This window comes from Trachypithecus francoisi, unplaced genomic scaffold (genome assembly GCF_009764315.1).
Source record: "Trachypithecus francoisi isolate TF-2019V2 unplaced genomic scaffold, Tfra_2.0 Lachesis_group17, whole genome shotgun sequence".
Taxonomy (NCBI): domain Eukaryota; kingdom Metazoa; phylum Chordata; class Mammalia; order Primates; family Cercopithecidae; genus Trachypithecus; species Trachypithecus francoisi.
The window spans coordinates 12,525,117-12,537,977 of record NW_022681462.1 but is presented as its reverse complement, the minus strand read 5'-3'; the positions used below and the strand labels follow the sequence as shown (position 1 = coordinate 12,537,977).

The following is a 12,861-nucleotide window of genomic DNA, read 5'->3' as shown; positions in this document are numbered from 1 at the left end:
TCCACGTGCCTCAGCCACTCAAAGTGCTGGGATTACAGGCATGAGCTACCGTGCCGGGCCCCTTGGCCTTTCTTTTTCAGACATTGGAAATGGGACACGTTAGCCCTGTCTGCTCAGAGGGGAACTCCAAAGCGAGCCCAGAGCAGATGTGGGAGTGGATTTGGCCTCCTCAGGACCCCTCCAGCTGGGTGGAAGGGGTCTCGCCAGTCAGCTCCCCCAGGACAGCGTCTGAGTGCAGGTGGACCCTGGTGACTCGCCCCATGACAGCCGAAGCTCCGGAAACCACAGCACGTCTGCAGCTGCAGGGTCTTCTTTTGTGGGAAGGGGAAAAGCAAAGCTGCTCTGAGGGAATGCTAAAAATGTGCTCAGCAGAGAGGCTCCGGGCTGGGAGAGGAAGGTGAGGCGGGAGCCTGTAAACAAAAAGCCACGGTCCTGAGAAATCCAGGAAGGGCTGGTAGGAGGTGGGGCGCAAACAGCACTGGCTACAGCCTGTGCCAGACCAGCCAGGCGCCCTGTTTACAGTGCTGGTCACACTGGGGCAACCAGAACCAGGGCCTGCTGAATTCTTCACCTCCTAGGTGACTGAACGGAGCCAGGAGGAGCCGATCTGGTCCCCTTGGCCTTCATGCCAGCTGGCCTCTCCCGAGGTTAATAATTCAGGCCTCTCCAGCCAGTGGGCCCAGGGCCTGCGTCAGGGCTGTGAACTGTGGTTTCTGTTTCCCTGGCTGCCTCCCCACACTCTGAGCTTATCTAGGCCGACAGTGCTGCCAACGAGACGACCCTCCTCAGCCACCCACCAGCGGGGACATCCTGCCTGACCTTCAGCCTGCCCCATCCTGTTTCCCACGCCCACAGGGAGGGCAGGTATCACCCAGCTCCTCTGGTTACTGTTCTGTGGCAGCCGCCCAATCCCTGCCCTGGGCTGCTGGATTCACACCTCACCGGGCACAGTTCAAGGAAGGGAAGCTCTCATTGCCCTCCCTCCTCCATGCCCTTCTCATGCTTTGCTTGCAATCCTGTGCCCCAGGTGCCTCTACTCCCAGACCTGGACTCACTGGTAAGTGGGGACCAGCATGGCAGAGAGCAGGAATACAGCTGCTCCTCTTGCTCCAGACCCCGAACTCTGTTCACGATTGTCGGAAAGCTCCAGACCACTAACATGATGGTATGGGTAAGAACCTGGGTGACAGCTCTGTGGCCTGAGTGTCTGGACAGGGCAGAGAAGGATCCTGGGAGACCTCATTCCCCCTGGGTGGGTTCCTGGCATTCCTGTCATGGGCTTGAGCCAGAAAAAGTGACCATTGAAAGAGCCTCCACCTCAGACACAGGCTAGGGCAGATGGTCAGTTCAGCAACCCACCCTCCCTGGGTTCTGGGCTTCCCCCAGTACACCAGCTGGGGACAAGCAGGGTCTGAACAAAACAAGAGGGGGTCCCTGATGGTGGAACTTCTCACGGGGAGCTGAAGTAGGGCTGCTGCTGTGGTGGGGCTCACATGGAGGAGGCAAGAAGCCTTCTGCCCTGGCAAATGTAATCGCCAGGTAGCAGGGACTCTGGTAGGTGGCAGGCAGCTCAGGGCCTTCAGAGAAAGCTGGAGAGCCCCGGACAACAGCCAGGAGAAATATGGGAATGTAGAGGAGACAGCAGTCCTTAAAGGACCCCAGATTAGGCAACAGGAGCTGAAGTTTCAAAGTGACTGAAAGTTTCTCTACCTCTTCAGTGGCAAGAGCCTAGAGGACTGCTTTGCTGACTTTGGCACTCAGACAGAACCTCCTGGATAAGAGGCAGGGAAAATACCTCTTACATAACCTCAACTTTTCGAAAGCCAGAGCATGCCACTGATACATAAGGAGATTGCTTTGATCTGAGAGTGCTCCAGAGCTAGTCTTCTTCTCACTAGGGATGAATGGAAAAACACAGTTTTTCCTCTGCTCTCACACCACAAGTATCAGCACAGAAAACCTGGGTGACCAGATGTGTGGGGATTTCTCTCCACCAATAAGCAGGCAAGCAAGCAATTCCACATCTGATGCCAGCTGTTCAATTCTGGCACGATTTACCTGGAGATAGTGTCAGATCCCACAGGTTGAGGGTTCATCCTCACAAGACTGCCCCCCAGCTTCCAATGTCAGTCACAAGCCCCATTATTGTAATCGCCTGACAGGTTCCTCCCACCCACTGCACAGACAAAACCAATTCACTGAGACCATGGTCCTGCAATAAAGAAATAGCTTAATTAATGCAAGGCCAGACACAGGAAACAACTGGTGTTATCTCTCTAATCAGTCTCCCTGAGGACTCGAAGGTCAGGGTTTGTCAAAGATAGTCTGGTGGCCAGAGAACTAGAGAATGAGTGCTGCTGATTGGTTGGGGATGCAATCATAGGGGTGTGGAAAACGGTTCTCGTGCCCTGAGTCATGAGTTACAAGTTAAGTCATGAGTTACAAGTCTCAGTGGGGTCAGTTGGTTTCCAGAATGCGAAAGTCTGAAAAAGATCTCAAAAGACCAATCTTAGGTTCTACTATAAGAGCAACTGAGGAAGTTGCAAACCTTGTGACCTCTGGCCACATGACTCCTGAGCAGCAAAGGATTATAAAAACTATGGTTATATTTTAGCAGAATTCAGTCCTCTCCCATAATCCTAATTAGTCTTGCCAAGGCAGTTTCAGTCCCCAAACAAGGAGGGGATATGTTTTAGGAAGGGACTATTATCATCCTTGCTTCCAAATTAAACTATAAACTAACTTTCTCCCATGGTTAGCTCAGCCTATGCCCAGGAATGAGTGAAGACAGCCAGCCTATGAGGCCAGAAGCAAGATGGAGTCCGCCATGTTAGATTTCTCTCATTGTCACCATCTTTGCAAAGGTGATTCATTATTTTGCCTGTGCTTCTTGCCAACTGGCTGTTGATCCAGGTTCCCATGCCCCTCTCCTTGGGTTCAATTAATTTGCTAGAGTGGCTCACAGAACTCAAGGAAACACATTTACTGGTTTTTTATAAAGCTGATTACAAAGGATACAAATGAAGAGATACATAAGTTGAGGTATGGAGTGTGGAGCTTCCGTGCCCTCTCGGTGTTCACCACCCTCCCAGAACCTCCTCATGCTCAGCTGTCCAGAAGCTCTCGGAACAAGAACCTTTCGGGTTATTATGGAGGCTTCATTACACAGGCACGATTAAGCCATTGGCCTTTGGTGACTAACCCAACCTTTAGCCCCTCTCTCCTCCAAATGAAGAGATGCATAAGGCAAGGAATTGCGGGGAGGGCTGAAAGTTCCATCCCTCTAATCCTGCCTTGGTCTTTTTGGTGATCAGCCCACATCCTGAAGTTAGGTAGGGGCTGCCAGCCGTGGGTCAACTCATGAGCAAACAAAAAGACTTTGGAGTTCCCAAGGATTTTAGGAGTTGTGTGTTAGGAGGCCGGAATAAGACTCTCTCTATAGATAGATAGATAGATAGATAGATAGATAGATAGATAGATATAATTTTTTTTAGATGGAGTCTTGCTCTGTCACCCTGGCTGGAGTGTAGTGGCACAATCTCAGCTCACTGCACCCCTCTGCATCCCGGGTTCAAGTGATTCTCCTGCCTCAGCCTCCCGAGTAGCTGGGACTACAGGCACCTACTACCACGCCTGGCTAATTTTTGTATTTTTAGTAGAGATGGTGGGGTTCACCATGTTGGCCAGGCTGGTCTCAAACTCCTGGCCTCAAGTGATCCACCTGTCTCAGCTTCCCAAAGTGCTGGGATTACAGGCATGAACCACTACACCCGGCCCAAATATATATTTTACAATATTATACTAGGCCTCTTCTCTTCACTAGAGAGGCTCCCCTACCCTGAGCACCTAGGGACCAGGCCTGTGCTGGTCCTTCATGCTCCCTACCATAGCCTCCTGAGGTGGGAATTAGCACCCTGGGACAACTGGAACTCCAAGATTAAGTAAACCCAAACCATTCGTCTCCACCTTGTCTTTCTGCCAATGATCTTTTGGACTCACATGTAAGTTGCCCCATGTCCCTGTTAAAAGTAATTTTGAAGCCAATCACAAAAGGCCACATATAGCATGATTCCATGTGTATGAAATGTCCAAAACAGGCAAATCGATAGAGACAAAAAGTAGATGAGTTGTTGCCTATAGCTGGGGGATGGTTGAGGGATGGGTGACCTAAAGGGTACAGGGTTTCTTTTTGAAGTGATGAAAATGTTCTAAAATTGATTATGAAGATGAATAGGCAACTTTGTGACTGTACTAAAAAACACTGAATTGTGTACTTTAGATGGGTGAATTGTAAATTATATGTCAATAAGGCTGTTAGAAGAAAAACCCATGATTTTGGCAGATTTTGACCCATAAGATGATCTGCCATTTCCCATATTACATGTGGATATATGTGATGTCTCTGTGTCCACTCAGGTGGAAAAGGCCTCAGATACCCATCTGGGATCTCACCTGCCCACTCCAGCTGTGAGCATGGAAGGGAAATGAGCTATTTGGGTTGTCAAGAATGTGACAGGAAGGAATCAGCAGAGGCTCTAGGTGGAGGCAGGAAGCCTTGCACCACACCTTGCATTACAGCCCAGATTCAGGCTCCCAGAGCTATAGACTCACACTGGGCTGGTGGTGAAATGGTGGTGCTGTGAGGCCTCCATTTCCATAGAGAAGTCAACAGAAGATCTCTTAAAGTTGTACCTCCTCCTCTCTCAGGAGGGTGCCAGGGCCTCTGGGCAGTCTCCCTAGAGGTAAGTATGCCTTAAAATATTAATTACCTTTGCTGTGTGGGCCTGGGATGGCCACAGCTCTTGGGCTGGTAAGCTCAGGCCACTAGCAACCTATCCAGGGCTTTGAATTTCCTACAGTGAGCCATGTAATGTTGAGAGGTGAAAATGGATGGCTGACATGGTTGCCTTGCCCAGTGGTTCTCAAAGGGTGTTCCTAGGACCAGCAATATCAGCATCACTTGGGAACTGTTCAGGAATACAAATGCTCAGGCCATCCCAGACCTATCGAATTGGAAACTCCAGGGGTAGGGCCCAGCAATCTGTGTTTTAACAGGCCATCCAGGGGAGTCTGATGGACATGAAAGTTTGAGAACCATGATATAGAATCTGAGGTCCCTGAGGCAGAGGGACACATGCTGGTTCTGGATTGCATCCCCAGCACTAGCAATGTCTGCTATAAGAGGCAGTCATGAAGATTTTGTCGAACAAGTGAACGAATGAATGGTTTAACTTATTTGTCAAGGACTACTTCTCTTTAACCAGCTGCCAACAAGAACATTTGCAAGCTGATAAAAAGAGAAAGGTGTGGGTATATCTGATCATTCACTCCAGCTTCTTGTTGGCTCCATTTAATCTCTGAATTATTAAGCAGGACTCATGGCCCATTTCACGTTTTCTTTTTAGAGATGAGGCCCTGGCTCTTTGACAGTTTTTTTTTTCTAACCTCCAGAAACAAAAGCACTTTCCATTTGATTTCAGAATCAAGTTCTCCCACTATGTCATTCTGGCCCTGGAAAGAAAAGGAGGATGCAGCTAGAAGGATGTTTTTGCATTTTCAAGTTCAAATGTACTCAAATTATTAAACATCTGGCTCTCAGGAGAACCAAGAAATACAGGCCAAGCACTTCTTAGAAATCCTGGGGAATGGACAGGTTATGCATAGTAAATAGTAGGCCCATTTCCCATTCACAGTCAGCCAGTGGCCAGAGGCTGGGTGGAGCTTGGTGCCTTCTCTCTTTGGTTTTGGATTATGGGCTGACTTTCAGATTCTCTGAAACTGCCACCTCCCTCAAATTCCCCAAAGCCAGGATTCCTTTGGGCTCACACCTCCCAAAACCAGCTGCTCTGTCACCCAACATGGTGCCCTTTCTCCTGTAACCACATACATTCTAGCTGGCGAGAGACTGGCCCCAGACAGACTGGGCACCGTGCCAGGACATTGAGGCGTCCTCTGTTTCAGGAGCTCCTGGCTCCCTGCCACTAGCCCCATCCCTCATGAGGTCACCACACTCAACTGACAGGCACTAATCACCCTCTGAGCCATCTCACCCACAATAGACATCCATCACCCTTTGTCTTTTAGAATCAGACTCGTGCAGCAGTCTAATAGAACAACCAGGCTAAGAAACTAACTGCCCCAGGCTGGGCGCTCTGGCTCACACCTGTAATCCCAGCACTTTTGGGAGACTGAGGCGGGCAGATTGCTTGAGCTCAGGAGTTCGAGACCAGCATGGTCAACATGGCAAAGCTGGGCATGGCAATATGTGCCTGTAGTCCCAGCTACTTGGGGGACTGAGGTAGGAGGACCGCTGGAGCCCCAGAAGTTGAGGCTGCAGTGAGCTGAGATTGCACCACTGCCTGGGTGACAAAGTGAGGCCCAACAACAACAACAAAAAAGAAAAAGTAACTGCCCCTTGTTTTCTGGGCTGTAGGCTCACAATGAAAAAAATGAACTATCCCTCTCCTCCTATTGGATAGCCAGGCCTCAAGTCCCCTGCCCAGAGAGGTGAAGCCTTTATTTTTACGAAGTGAATAAAGATCTAGTGGGGTGGCTTGGAAGGAAGCTAGAGAGGGAAGCCGCTGAAGTAGAGGGAAGGATGAGGTGTATGAGCCATCAGCCCTCTGCAGGCCTCATGACTCAGGGATCTGCACCCCAGGAGTGACACGTCCTGAAGGTCAGTGACTGTGGCACCAGAGGCAGTGGCCCGAGAACCTCTGCAAAGAAGTGTCCTAGCTTGGTTTGAAAGGAGGAGTCATGAGCATGAATGAGATCACAAGGACTGTGGACAAATGGCATGAGGAGAAGCAGCCAATGCTGGACTGAAGACGGGGGCTCTTCCCTAAGACAGTGTAAACCTGGGTGTCACATGCACGCCTTGGGCTGAGTGGATGGAGAGGAGGGAGGAAATCCTAAACAATGACAGAGACTGATTTCCCACTAACCCTAGTGGGGGGAGCAGATTAATTTGATTTGTCGTTCCTCACACTTTGGGATTCTGAAGAATATTTCACCTCTCCAGTAGATTGTAAACTCCTAGAGACAAGGGACAGGTCTTTCACTTTTTATAGAATACCCCGTCCCTGGCACTTAACAGTGACAGGCACATCGTGGGCGATGGATTGACTCGGAGTGTATTATCATTTCTATATGGTAATTTTCTTCTCCTCATTCTCCTCCTCCTCTTCTACCGTTCATCTTCTTGCTATTCCTATCCCTACTCCTCTTCCTCCTCTACTTCTATTGCTTTTTAAATTAACTTTTTCAGGTATAATTTGCATACAATGGAATGTATCTCTTTACTGTGCGGTTCTATTACTTTTTAGACGCTCACTCCATCACAGAACCCCCATCACAATCAAGTTAGAGAACATTTCCATCATCCACTGAGTTCCCTTGACTGCCTCCTTGCAGTCAATTCCTTCTCCCACCCCAAGCCTCCGGCAATTTCGTGTCAATAGACTCACACAGCATGTACTCTTTTCTGTATGGCTTTCTTTGCTTAGCATGATGTTTTTGAGAAGTATCTATGTTCCTGCATGCATCAGCAGTTTGTTCATTTTTATTATTGAGTAGTAACCCCTGTATTGAAACCGCCTTTTTAAAGACTATGACAGTGAGAGAAATATAACACAGCTGACTCCATCTTGCTTTTAGCCTTGCAGGCTGGCATCTTTGCTCATTCCTGTGCACAGGCCAAACTAACCGTGGGAGGAATTTAGTTTACAGTTTAACTTGGAAACAAAGATGATAATAGTCCCTCCCTAAAACTAACCTCTTTCCCTTTGCTCAGGGACCAAAAACTAATGAAAAGCCATGAGATTAGGATTATGGGAGGAGACATGAACTCTGCTAAAATATAGGTGTAATCCCTTCCCTCCCCTTCCCCTTCCTCTTCCCCACCTCTACCTCTCCCTTCCACTGCCCTTCCCTTCCCTTCCTTTCTTTTTTGAAACCAGATGTCACTCTGTCACCCAGGCTGGAGTGCAGTGATGCCATGACAACTCACTGCAGCCTCAACCTCCCAGACTCAAGCAATCCTCCTATCTCAGCCTCCTAAGTAGCTGGGAATACAGGTGTGCACCACCACACCCAGCTAATTTTTGTATTTTATGTAGAAGTGGCATCCCATCATGTTGCCCAGGTTGGTCTTGAACTCCTGTGCTCAAGCAATTTTCCCACCTCAGCCTCCCAGACTGCTGGGATTACAGGTGTGAGCTATTGTGCCCAGTTATAGGTATAGCTTCTATAACTCCTTACTGCTCAGGAGTCACATGGCCAGAAGTCACAAGATTTGTGACTTCTCCATTTGCTCCAATAGATAACATCACTATTGTAGAACCTAAGATTGGTCTTTTGAGATGTTTTTCAGACTTTTCCATTCTGGAAGCCAACTGATCCCACCTGGGCTTGTGACTCATGACTCAACTGGTCCTGTGGCAGTCTGCCTGCCACCCAGAGGCAGACTCAGTGCACAAGGACGGTTTTCCATACCCCTACGATTGCATCCTCAACCAATCAGCAGCACTCATTCCCTAGTCCCTCACCCACCAAACTATTCTTTAAAAACCCTAACTTCCAAGCCCTTGGGAAGACTGATTTGAGAGATAACACCAGTCCTTCCACTAGGTGGTCTTGCATTAATTAAATCCTTTCTCTACTACAATACTATGGTCTCAGTGAATTCGTTTTGTCTGTGCAGTGGGCAGGAAGAACTTGTCAGGCAATTACAGTATGACTATACCATAGTTTGTTTATTCATTCCTCTGTTCATAGACATTTGGGTCATTTTCAGATTGGGGCCATGAACATTCATGCATAAGTCTTTTCAAGGGCATATGTTTCATTTCTCTTGGGTAAATACCTAGAAGTGCTAGGTTCCATGGTAAGTATATATTTAACTTAACTTTCTGAGAAACTGCCAAACTATTTTCCAAAGTGGTTATACATTTTGCATTTCTACCAGCAATGTATGAGGGTTCCAGTTGTTCCACATCCTTACCAGCAAGATTGACAGTTGGTTCTGTCAATCTTTTAATTTTAGTCCTTCTAGTGGTGAGGTAGTAGTATTGTATTGTGGTTTTAATGTGCTTTCTTCTAATAAATAATGATGTTGAGCACCTTTTAGTATGTTTATTGATATATTTTCTTTTTTCTGAGATGGAGTTTCACTCTCGTTACCCAGGCTGGAGTGCAGTTGTGCAATCTCAGTTCACTGCAACCTCTGCCTCCCAGGCTCAAGCGATTCTCTTGCCTCAGCCTCCTGAGTAGCTGGAATTACAGGCATGCACCACTATGCTCGGCTAATTTTTGTATTTTTAGTAGAGATGGACTTTCGCCATGTTGGATAGGCTGGTCTCAAACTCCTGATCTCAGGTGATCCAGCCACCTCAGCCTCCCAAAGTGCTGGGATTACAGGCATGAGCCACCACACCCGGCCTTAGGTATTCATATATTTTATTTTGTGAAGTCTGGTCAAATCTTTTGCACACATACATACATACATACACACACATTTAAATGAAACAAGGTCTCACTATATTGCTGAAGCTGAACTTGAACTACTGGGCTCAAGCAATCCTCCCAACTCAGCCTCCAAAGTAGCTGAGACTATAGGCATGTACCACCATACCTGGCTCTATCCTGGTTCTTTTATTTGTTCTTACACAAGCAACACTTGCTGTTGCATTCAAATAAGAAATGCAGAAAAACAGGCCGGGAACGGTGGCTCAAGCCTGTAATTCCAGCACTTTGGGAGGCCAAGATGGGTGGATCACGAGATCAGGAGATCGAGACCATCCTGGCTAACACGGTGAAACCCCATCTCTACTAAAAAATACAAAAAAAAAAAAAAAAAAACCTAGCTGGGCGAGGTGGCGGGTGCCTGTAGTCCCAGCTACTCGGGAGGCTGAGGCAGGAGAATGGCATAAACCCGGGAGGCGGAGCTTGCGGTGAGCTGAGATCCGGCCACTGCACTCCAGCCTGGGCAACAGAGCTAGACTCCATCTCAAAAAAAAAAAAAAAAAAGAAAAAGAAATAGAAATGCAGAAAAACAAAAGGAAAACAAAGTCCTACCAACTGACCAACTGGCAAAGGATTTTGACATTTCTCCAAAGAAGATAAATGACCAATAAGGATATGAGAAGATGCTCACTGTCAGTCATGAGGGAAATGCAAATTAAAATGACAGTGAGATGTCACATTACATCTTCCATTAACAGGGTTGCTATTATAAAAATACAGAAAATGGCAAGTGTTGGCAATGATGGAACACTTGTAAAATGGTACAATGTAAATGGTACAACTACTGTGGAGAACAGTTTGAGGATTAGACAAAAAATTAAACATAGAATTACTATATGATCCTGCAATTCCACTCCTAAGTATAAACCCAAAAGAATTGAAATATATGTTCACACAAAAATTGTATTCAAATGTTTATAGGAGCATTATTCATGATAGCCAAAAAGTACACACAACTCAAATGTCCATCATCTGATGAATGACTAAACAAAATATGGCAGTGTAATATTATTTGGCAATAGAAAGGAATAAAATACTAACATGCTACAATGTGGATGAGCCTGGAAGACATTATGCTAAAAGAACTCAGACATGAAAGGTCACGTATTGTATGATTCCATTTACATGAAGTGTCCAGAATAGGCAAATCTATAGAGACAGCATGTAGGTTAGTGGTTTCCAAGGACTTGGGAGAGAAGTGACTACTAATGGATATGGGGTTTCCTTTTCAGGTTATGAAAATGTTCTTTCATGATGAAAATGGAATGAGATAGTGATGATCATTGCACAACTCTGTGAATATACTAAAAACCACTGAATTGTGTACATTAAAGTGGTGAAGTTTATGGTATATATTAACTAAAAGCACATCCTATCCACAGACCAATCATAAGCAATTAATACGAAGATAGACATTGTCTTCATTTTATGTTGCTATAACAGAATACGACAGACTGGGTAATTTATAATGAACAGAAATTTCTTGGCTCACAGTTCTGGAGGCTGGGAAATCCAAGATTGAAGGGCTGGCATCTGGTGAGAGTTTTCCTGCTGCATCATCCCATAGTGGAAGGTGAGAGAGTTAGAAAGAGACAAAAAGGGATTGAACTCATCCTTCTATAGGGAACCCACTCCAATAATAATGAACCCACTCCTGTGGTAATAGCAATAAATCCATTCATGAGGACAGAACCTTCATGACCTAAACACCTTTTGAAGATCCCACCCTTCGACACCTCTACATTAGGGATTAAATTTCTAACACATGAACTTTGGGGGATACATTCAAAAATATAGCAGATATATTTCCAGGTCCATATTAAACAAATATGTACTTTTAGATATATACTATTCATATTATTTGTTAGCCTGCATTGTCACATTTTTTGAATATCAACCCATGTCAATAAATATATATCTATATCATCTACATTTATGGCTACATTATTCTGTTATATAGTTAAAGCAATTATTTAGCCAATTTATCATTGTTAGATGTTTAGGCTGTTTCTAATTTTCTGGTATTAATCAACAGCACCCTTGAATATTCCTTTTGGTTTACTTTTCTAATTATTCCCTTAAGATACGTTTCAAGAAAGAAGACTGCTGGATTTTTAAGATATTAAGAAATTGTCAAATTGGCCCCCAGAAGTATGTGTGATTTACCTGCCCACTTAGAAGAGTGAGGGAACGTAAGCCCCCAAATCATCTTCAACACTGGACATTTTAAGTCATTTTCATCTTTGCTTCTTTGTAGGTGGAAAAGTGGAACCACATTCCTGTTTGATTTCTGACAGCTTTTCCGGACTGCCTTGTCCTTCCTCACCAAGATGATTGGCTGCTGTGTTGTCCCACTTTATTTTCAAGAGCCCCCAGCCTTCCTGAGCCACCTTCTCTTTGGAGGGAGATCTGTATTTACCAAACGTCTGTGTATTTATTGAATATCTGATTTATTTTATTGTATATTGAATATTTTTATATTTATTTTAAATGATTAAATATCTGTATTGTTGTGCCCTAATTTACTCTTCACAATACCCTAGGAGGTAGGTATGATACCCCTTGTACAGATAAGAAAACTGTCTCAGAGATCGTTGAAGCTGTAAGTGGCAGAACCAGAGTTGAAATCCAAGGCTGCCTCATTCTAAAGTCCCCACTCTTTCCATTCAGACATGGGATCATGCCTATTGCTATTTATCTTTTTCCTGACCTTTTTGAAATCATCCTTCCTAAAGTCTAGTGTGTACTGACTATAAACATTTCACATGTTTTTCCCTAGATATTACACGTGAGCTCACTCCTCCTTCTCAGCCAGAATTTAGTTTCAAGCAACAATTCCCTTGATGCTCCCAACATCTAAGAGGGCATTGAGACCCCAAACACAGATATCCAGTCCCTGAAGCAAGTCCATCCAGACAAGTGAGCTTTGCCTCCCAAGACAACCCGGATGACTGTCATTGGAAACCAGCTTTAGCCAAGTGCACAATCAGAACTGAAGGTGTCACAGAAACTGAGCGCACAGAATCCACAGAAAAACAATGAGATTTCTTTTAACAGTGAGTTTTCATCTAAATTGTGCCCAAAAAATGTTGGTTTTTCTGGTGCAGTTGACAATCTTCCAGAGCAACTCAATTCAAGATCAATGTGTGTGTAGTAAGAATTTGGCTCCTAAGACTAGAATTCTTGCAAGTGAAATGAGAGCTGTGATGGCCGGTTTCAAAGCTATTGCACAATAGAGGACTGAGCAAGTATAAGAGAGGTAGATTCTGGTGTGATGAACAAACAATGTGTTCTCCTATCACAGGTTCACTTGATCTTCCAACAACATGTTAAGCCAAC

General features: G+C 45.6%; 2 long non-coding RNA genes across 3 annotated transcripts in view; one reads left to right on the top strand and one right to left on the bottom strand.

Moving 5' to 3' along the window:
* LOC117099711 overlaps positions 1–12,861 on the bottom strand; it is a 58,987-nt gene that overhangs the window by 27,955 nt on the left and 18,171 nt on the right. The gene's annotated exons all lie outside the window — the stretch shown is intronic.
* On the top strand, positions 912–11,989 carry LOC117099710. Of its 2 annotated transcripts, none has more exons than XR_004443960.1 (2): positions 912–1,057; positions 11,780–11,989. It is a non-coding gene; the product is annotated as an uncharacterized LOC117099710 (long non-coding RNA). The 2 variants fall into 2 exon arrangements; XR_004443961.1 differs by having other exon boundaries at positions 912–1,165.